Source organism: Crotalus tigris, unplaced genomic scaffold (assembly GCF_016545835.1).
Source record: "Crotalus tigris isolate CLP2741 ecotype Arizona unplaced genomic scaffold, ASM1654583v1 scf7180000018486.1709376, whole genome shotgun sequence".
NCBI lineage: Eukaryota > Metazoa > Chordata > Lepidosauria > Squamata > Viperidae > Crotalus > Crotalus tigris.
This window is the reverse complement of record NW_024097034.1, coordinates 678,447-684,201: the sequence shown is the minus strand read 5'-3', so window position 1 is coordinate 684,201 and position 5,755 is coordinate 678,447. Positions and strand designations below refer to the sequence as shown.

Here is a 5,755-nt window from a genome sequence, read left to right as displayed (position 1 = left end):
CAACAGGATATTCTTGTGTGATAGATCTTTGTAAATGGTCCTATGGTTTTATTGACCACAGAACTAACTGTGTGTCCAGCAGTGGCCAGTGTGTTAAATTGTTCAGGAAAGGAGCACTGTTTAGCTCAGAAATTTTATTCCATCCACTTACTCAGTGCCAGCCTGTTTCATCTGAAAAATAAATGGTTTTTACTTGGATAGCCAAGGACTTTATTATTTCCAAAATTCTTCTCGTCTTCAAAGTGCTTTTAGAAATTGGCTGTGTAAGAAGCCAGCTGATCCCAACTGGAATCTGCCAACTAGCAAAATCAGGCCACTGCATTTAGTTTTGTTTTTGTGCAGCAACAGCAGCAGCAGCAACAGCAAAAAAAAAAAAAAAAAAGCAGTTAGGAAGATCAGCTGGCTGGAGAGTTTATGCAAACAAAGCAATATATAATTCCCTGGACTAGATTTCATTGGTCCCCATATTTTCATGCTGCTACTGCTGCTGAGCACTGAATTTCCAAATGAAGAGTGGATTTGGGCCACACTTTCTCTTTTTCTAGGGGAAAAGCTTTTTCCTGGAGGACACAATAGCTGTTCTGTTTAGAAACAAGAGTTCATGTTTCCAGAGCTGAGTTACATAAATATATGGCTCAATATGTTTATATATGCAAATACCTATTGTTGAGTTGCCAGTGTCCTTCAGATGTTGACTGAAATTATGATAATTAGTTCATGGGGGAAGCTTGAAAAGATCTATTGTTGTCCTTATTTATTTATTAAATTTGTTCACCACCCATCTTGCTGCAAGCCGACTCTTAATTGCCTTGGAACCAATTTCAGTGGCTGATCCATTGGAAGAAGTCTTGGCTAGCTCCTCTGTTACCTAAGGATAACATCGGATTGTGCTAATTGGTTGTCCGTGAAATAAATTCCAGTCCAATTTTCATATACAGCTTTATTGAGGTTAGGAAAGGATGGGTGATACATAAGTTGAGCAGCTTTTACTTTCAGCAATAAACTATATCCATAACAGCCCACGTTCACGTCCAATCATTCCTACCTTACCAATTTAATCTAGAATATCCATACGCGTATTCCCCTCCCCTCCAAATCTTCTGGCATCAATGACAGACTTTCTTTGCTGGGGTTTATAAAAGAATGCTGAATGGAAACATGTTTGTATTCAGGACTCCGTGAAGTTACATTTGATTTTTAGCAGTTACAAGGGTTGTTTATTATAACACAAATCCTGAAACTATTAACTCAGCACTTGACAGTGTCCAGATTTTTCCAAGAAGCATCTACTGGGGGTAAGCCAAGATTCAGCAATACTTAATTTAGTTTGAATCTCAGTCCCAATGCATATTACCTTCTAATGAAGTTAGTATGAAGGCCATTGTTTTAAACCAAGATGCAACTTGAGCCTATATTTCAGACTGTGTATGCTATGGGACTATATCTCCTGTTTGCTCTATCTATAACCGTGCTAGCATCACTCACCATATACTGTAGATATCTATGGTTCAATTACATGTAAGTCTTGCTAATTTCAGTTTTTCTTCCTTCACTGTGGTGTGTTTGGATTATACACCTTAATGATATCTTTAGGGCTTCTGGGCTTATCCTCCTTCAATACTATTGAAATTTAGAGATACTCTGGTATTCTTTTAAAATTATTTTTCTATTTTCCCAGGGTGAGATGGAGGGGGACAAATAGGAAGCAGGATGAATACTTCTCTTCCAGTCTTTTTCTCCTGTGCTTTACAGCTAAAAGAGCTTTAAAGTCATTCATGTGTTCCAGTCCTGCGTTACTCTACCCTTGAAACACAACAACTCCTTCCTGAGCAGTGGGATTGTGGAAGTTCTTGATTTTATGACAGTTTATTAATAATTAGAGGTTCATTCTCCTAAACCAGGGGTTCTCAACCTTGGCAACTTTAAGACTTGTGGACTTCAACTCCCAGAATTCCTCAGCAAAGCTGGCTGAGGAATTCTGGGAGTTGAAGTCCACAAGTCTTAAAGTTGCCAAGGTTGAGAACCCCTGTCCTAAACAGAGGAAGGCTAGATCACAGTAGGCATCAGCTTTATTCAGAACACATTTCCACTGGCTACTGAAGGCAGAATAGGCTGTGCTGCTACATCGTGTTTCTCAGTAACACAGAACATATCACAGATTAGCTTCAGTGTGCTAAGCTTTCAGCTGAGGGGAGGAACATGCTTATTAGTCATGTTTTTTAAAGATCCTGAGCCATATCTTAGTTGGAAAAGGAGCTGGGTGTTGAAAAACATCAAGCCTCTACTAACATAATTTGTTCACATTGTTTCTGACCTTGGATAGCAGATAAACCAACGTGATATTATTTCAAATCAGGTGTTTTGCAAGCTTCAGGTACCAGGTGTTACTGAAGGTCACTGTTATGGTCTCTCCCACATCTAGGAGAAAGGGACCAGGAGTATTTTTATGCAACATTACTTGTTGATAATTAACTGCTTTTAACCAAGAAGTTAATAGTTATTCAAAGCATTCGGTACAAGCGTAGAGGTGGAGAGACATACTTATTAAACACTGGGAATGATGTGCAAAATAAAACTAAATCGATATAATAGGATGTGAAATGGGGCTGAGGGATTGAAAGAGATCATGAGTTCACTAAAAGCAGAGATGTTATTTTGGAAGAATCAAGTTAGCTGTGCGCTTCTTTAAATTTTATTACTGTGGATTTGTTTTTTTTAAAAGAACAAGCTGGATCTTTGCATTTTTGAATCCAGCCAGCTCCTCTGCATGGGGCTTCCTCGTGTTTAAAGCACATAAAGAGAATCTTGGTGAATCAAAGTAAAGGCCCATTCAGGTCCTGCATTTTGATTTTCATATGACTAATTGAATGCTTGGAAGGCGAAAAGTAGGACCTGGAAGCAAAACCAGCCTCTTAAGCAGTTTGCTCATCAGCTGGTTTTTAGACAAATGGGCTATGAAGCCTATAGCTATGGTGACACACTGCTCAACAGTATAACCCACTCAACTGGGCTACACTGATATTGTAATATGTTGATATTTAGGAAGAAAATGCTGTTATTTTGCTCTTAGCTTTGTTCTTCTTGAAAAACACTGCACTTGCCTTTTCGAACAGTGCCAAGATAACCAAGAGACACCCCTGTTTGTGAACAGAATTGTTCATCTTTCTGTTTCCCTTGCATTTTTTTATACTTTAGATTTTTTTTTTCATCAGTTGAAAAGAGAATCATTTACCTAGCAAATATTACTTCATTTCATCCATAGAGGAAAGCAAAGGCAAGGCAATAGTCATGTGGATCTGGATTTAAATAGCCATAACATTTATGCATCACAATTCCTCTTAATTCGAAGTACAAAAATAGGAACTAATAATTCTGTAACCTCCTGCTCAGAAAAGTCCAGCTTTTTCTAGGATTCAATGGGTCATACTCGTAATAAGAAGGTAGCCAGTCGACAGATCTCAGTTCCAAAGTCCTTCAGGGATATGTTCCTAGTCAGACAGTGACAAGATAACCCTGACTGACTCTTGAATATCATTCCATCTGACAAACTGCATCAACTGCTACAATACAAAACAATAAATCAATTGTAACAGCATGGAGCAATGCTAAAGTACAATGAAGAAAAATCATTTGGCTGTTATTTTGTTATGGGAAATAAAGTAGTCCATTCTTAGGTAGCTAAATAGAGTTTGTTTAAGGTTCTAGGATGCAATGTCTAATGGTGATTTTCAGCAAGGCAAGGAAGAGCATTAAGAACAGAGAACATATAGGAAATGGAAAGGGTTTATTAAGCACCCTTATCATGATAACTTTTATAACTCAGGATGCACCCACCAAGAAAATTTCCCCTGGTCCATCCAGATTTGCCTTGCCTCGTTAGTTAGTCTACAAAGAGTCAGGGGCCCTTAGAAGAAAAGCCATCTAGCACAAAGGTCCCCAACCTTCTGGGCACCAGGGACTGGTGCCATGGAGAAAGGTTTTTCCGCAGACCAGAGGGGGTATAGTTTTGAGTACTGCCTGCATCCCAAGGATGGAGCTTTGCTGGCATGCTGTGAACCAGTGCCAGTCCATGGACCAGGGGTTGGGGATCCCTGATCTAGCACACATAAGAGCCAAATACTTCAGAAGTCAGGCTTCAAATCTCTACCACCACCACCATTATGTCCTTCATGTCTTCATCTGTGCCAAATGCAATACAGAGATTCCTCTCCCCAAAAGGATAGTGCTGAGATAACAGACACAACATTTAAGGTAACCCAATTTTGTGCAATGGACCCTTCCAGTGTGAAGTCATTTCAAAATAGCCAGAAATAAATAGCAATAAGTCTATCAGATTGGGGGTGGTGGGGGTGGTGGTATTTGTGTGCTTATTTGGCAATGATGACATTAAACAACATTGCTAAAAGTTGGTTTGGCACACAATCCTCTGTTGGAGAAAGGTAATGTTTAGATTACATGATGCCTTTCATGGAACAAATGAACAAATTATTCTTACTATATGTTATAGTTGTTTCCTTTTTATAGTGTTATTGTTATTATATGTATCGCCTTGAGTCATATGTAAAGAAGGCAATTATATAAGTTGCCTAAATAAACAAAGCCATGCAGTAAATGAACAAATGCTGAAGCAGTTGGCTTACCTGACTTTGGACTGAGATGTGAGAAGTAAGTCTGGATGAATCAATCTAAACGACTTAAGTAGCTTTTGCCTACAAATCAACACACAGAATCAGCTCTACCCTGGCAGCAAGTTGAGTGTAAATAGCTACAATAGTTCTATAGTCAAATATGGGGCAAATGCAGCCTGACCCTGGAAGATGCATTTAGAAGAAGTTGCTATCACTACAGGGGAAAAAACATAAGCAAAACTCCAATTTAAATTATAGTGAGTTTTGCACATGTTTTACATGGCTAATGAAACTCGGTGAGTTTGTTTGCTTGGTTTTGGTGGTCCTGCCTGTGCTGAACTATTATAAGGATTGTTTCTTACTCTCTTTCTCCTTTTTTATTCCCTCGCTTCTTTCTCTGTCAACTTTGCAAAGTAGTCCAGGCAAGAAGCATACCCAGGCATACTAGCTCTATCTTTATTGTAAGGTTACATTAACAGAATCTTGTATGTCTAGAATAGCGGTTCTCAACCTATGGGTCGCGACCCCATTTGGGGTCAATCGACCATTTCACGGGGGTCGCCAAGCAAGGCTGTCCGCCATTTTTTCCCTTTTCTGGCGGGTGCCTTACCTCCCTTGGGCTGGGCCAGCTGGTGGCCCAGCCGGTGGTCGGCCTGCTCTGTCTCTGCCGCTTGCCAGCTACGCCTCGGCCGGTGCAGAGGGCGGCACCACGCATGCGCAGCGTTCCCGGGCAGGGAAAGTCCTTGACTTATGACCGGTTGGGTAGTCCTCAACTTACGACCGATTTAGTCCTTGATTTACGATCAGTTTAGTCCTCGACTTTAGTCCTCGATTTACGACCAGTTTAGTCCTCGACTGGTTGGGGTCGCAGCATTAAAAAGGTTGAGAACCATTGGTCTAGAAGAACTTCTCCTGTCCTGCACACTCTCCCTAAAACCAGGGAGTTTCCTTCTGAGATGCGTTTGCCATCCCTCCTCCTTCGGACTCAAGATTTTGTTGATCAAGCCATTGTCTGTGGTATGGTTCTTCCTCCTTTCTCCCAAGGTGATTCCCACATACCAGTACAGTTCCTCCTTTGTGCTTGGTGAAAAGGGAATTGTCATCTCTATGCTAATACAGACTGGGGA

General features: G+C 40.4%; 1 long non-coding RNA gene across 1 annotated transcript; it reads right to left on the bottom strand.

Moving 5' to 3' along the window:
- Positions 1 to 925: 925 nt before the first annotated feature.
- Positions 926 to 4,875, bottom strand: LOC120312359. Its single transcript, XR_005557875.1, has 3 exons — positions 4,641 to 4,875; positions 2,038 to 3,560; positions 926 to 1,912 (listed from the first exon to the last, which is right to left on the bottom strand). It is a non-coding gene; the product is annotated as an uncharacterized LOC120312359 (long non-coding RNA).
- Positions 4,876 to 5,755: the final 880 nt, after the last annotated feature.